Source organism: Bison bison, unplaced genomic scaffold (assembly GCF_000754665.1).
Source record: "Bison bison bison isolate TAMUID 2011002044 unplaced genomic scaffold, Bison_UMD1.0 scf7180017864252, whole genome shotgun sequence".
Lineage (NCBI taxonomy): Eukaryota > Metazoa > Chordata > Mammalia > Artiodactyla > Bovidae > Bison > Bison bison.
Genome location: NW_011494824.1, coordinates 1010124 through 1013192, shown reverse-complemented (window position 1 = coordinate 1013192; position 3069 = coordinate 1010124).

The window sequence follows — 3069 nt, the reverse complement described above, 5'->3', positions numbered from 1 at the left end:
CTTATTAACATTTTATGACTCTTGACAAAGACTTATCAACAAAGACTTATTTTCTCTAAGAGTAATTATTTTAAGGTTTGGCACCATCTTCCGAAGATAAAATTGCATTCCTATAGGGCGGATGTGTAATGGGTTTACAACAAAGGAAAGAATTTATTACCTTAAGGGTCTAAAGTTACTAACACCAAGGCCACTACTTATTTTTTCTACATACCAACTATTAATTAATACACATTCAAGGATACAACACAGGGGATGTGGAAACTTGGCAGCAAGCATTGGTTCATCAATGAAATCTTTTACTAGTTTTATTCTGATAGTTTCTAACTCTCTGAGAGGCTCTAAGCTATTTGAATATCTTAAGCTTCCCGTGCCTCTCGAGGCTGGGAGACTGTAAATAATCTTATGCATAGCTGTAGGAGTCCGGGTAAACTTGTCAGGCAAGTTAGAGAGCGATTTGAGGGGTTTGGATTTAAACACTCCTAATTGCCCAGGAACTTTATTAATTGGAGCTGTAAGTTAACTCTTTGACAGAGAGAGTGAGATGGTGGTGGGGGACAGCCCCCAGTAAAGTCAGAGGTGAGAGCACAAAGCAATAAAGTAGGCAGACTCTGGTTTTTTGGGGGTAGATGCTCAAGAATATCTGGGGGGACTCCTGAGGCTTGATCCCGCCTTTGCGTATGCCGAGCCTCCTTCCTCATGACCTTTGTCACAAGTGGAATGTCTCTCGCAGGCTCCCGGCACCTACCTTCAAGTTCATTCACTCTCTCTTCCACATGACCTGTTCTATTTCCATTGCATTCTCATTCACTCTTCATCTTATCTATTGGGTTCTTCACCTGCAGAATTTTTATTTGCTTATTTTTTTAGAATTTCCATCTCTTTGGTAAAGTACTCCTTCTGTCCATTAATTTTATTTTGGGATTCATTGAATTGCCTTTCTGAGCTTTCTTGTAGCTCATGGATTTTCTTCGTAACAGCTATTTACATTCTTTATGATTTACATCTCAATATTCCATGTTTTTGGCTTTGGCTGTTGAAGAACTGTCATTTTACTTTTGTGATACCATATCACTGTGACTTTTTATGATGTTTGATGAAAACTGCCTCTGCTGCTGCATTTGAAATAATGCACACCCTTTTTTTTCAGGCAAGGCTTTGTTTATCTAACAGGTTGGTAGTTAGGAACTTTTCTTATGTTTCCAGAAGGTGGTGATACAGCACAGGTTTTAGGCTTCTTGCTCTGGAACTGACCCATGGTGCATTAAAAGAAAAAAGCGAATGTGGTGGCAGCATAAGTGCCTGTTTCAGGGTGCAGGAAGTGGGGAATGTGCGTACTTAGCACTTGAATATGCCTATGGCCAGTAGAGGGGCTTCCCTAGTGGCTCAAAGAATCTGCCTGCAATGGAAGAGACCTGGGTTCAATCCCTGGGTTGGGAAGATCCCCTGGAGAATGGAATGGCTACCCCCTCCAGCATTCTTGCCTGGAGAATTTCATGGACAGAGGAGCCTGGTGGGCTACAGTCCATGCGGTCGCAAAGAGTCAGATACAACTGAGCGACTAACACATAGCCCAGTAGGGGAATCCTCAAGCCTGGGGTGATGTCAGAGGTCTATGAGCCATCTCCTTGCCTCCCAAGGCAGGCAGCAAGAGATATGAAAGCGTCTCTTTTGTTCTCGCTAGTCACTGTGGTCTCTCCTTAGAGAGAGCAACTGGTCCCTGCAGCTGCAGCTTGCATGGCCAGGCACCCTCCCATTTAGCGCCCTCACCCTCCACCACCTCGTGCTGGCTTGCTTCTGGACCAGCCACGGCCTTTGCTGCCATTGGCTCTGCCACCACGTCTCTTGCTCTGCCATCTTCTCTGTGGTCCAGTCAACCCAGTTTCCGATGCATAGATGGATAGATATTTCAGGTGTCCTGGTGTGCTCTGCAGAGGCATTTTTTTTTTTTAATTATGAATGTTCACTTAACTGAAATCAAAGGGGAGAGAAAAGTAATAACTCACACCACCATAATGCAGACATCCAGCATCCTGTCTGTAGATTTACCCTTATTAGATTGTTCCTTTAAGATGGATGCTTTTCACTATATTTACATTTTGTCTCAATAACAAAAATTTTGTTTTTGAAAAAGTGTTTTGCTTTCAAAAGTTTGGTAAAGCTGAGTTCTTTTTAATGAAAATGAAGACATATTAAATCCTTCCTCAAGGGGTTGAAAAAATATAGACTGAATACTAAGGAAATTAGCATATAAGATGGAAGAAAATGCAGTCTAAAAAAGGAAGCTAGAAGACAGTTATAACAATAAAAGGAAAGCTTAGAATTTCTGCCTTTGTATCAATTTTGGGGTAATGTATCAATTTTTATCAGAGAATCCTTTTAAGATAGAGTGTGTATATATATATGGTGAGAAAGACTAAAATGTATTAAACTATAAAAATAAGACATGATCTCTTCCCTCAAGGCACTTACATAGTAATAAATGTACCTGTCTTGGAAGTTCCTGCTTCAAAACGTATTTACATGTGTGTTCTCATATATTGGCTTCCCTGGTAGCTCAGACAGTAAAGAATCTGCCTGCATTGCAGGAGACCTGGGTTAGGTCCCTGACTTGGGAAAATACCCTGGAGAAGGGAATGGCTACCCACTCTTGCTTGGAGAACCCCATGGACAGAGGAGCCTGGTGGGATCCTAAAGGAGTCATAAAGAGTTGGACATGACTGAGTGACTAACACTTCTCACGTATTGAGACCATTATTTTAGCTGAGAAAGTATTTTCATTTTCACATTTTACTCAAGAAATACTAAGGCAAAATCTAAAATATGATGCTACTTCATAAATGAAACACTATGACGTGAGATGCACTATAAAGTCACCTTAGCCTCTGGCTTGATGTGACCTTCAACTGATAATGTGACCCTGTGAAATAATGGACCTTGACATATGTCAAAAAGAAAAGTACCAACAACCCAGAAAAAATGGGCAAAAGATGTGAATAAAGAGATCATGGGAAAGGAAATGCAAATGGTTCTTAACTATCCTAAAAGAGTCTCAATATCACTCACAGC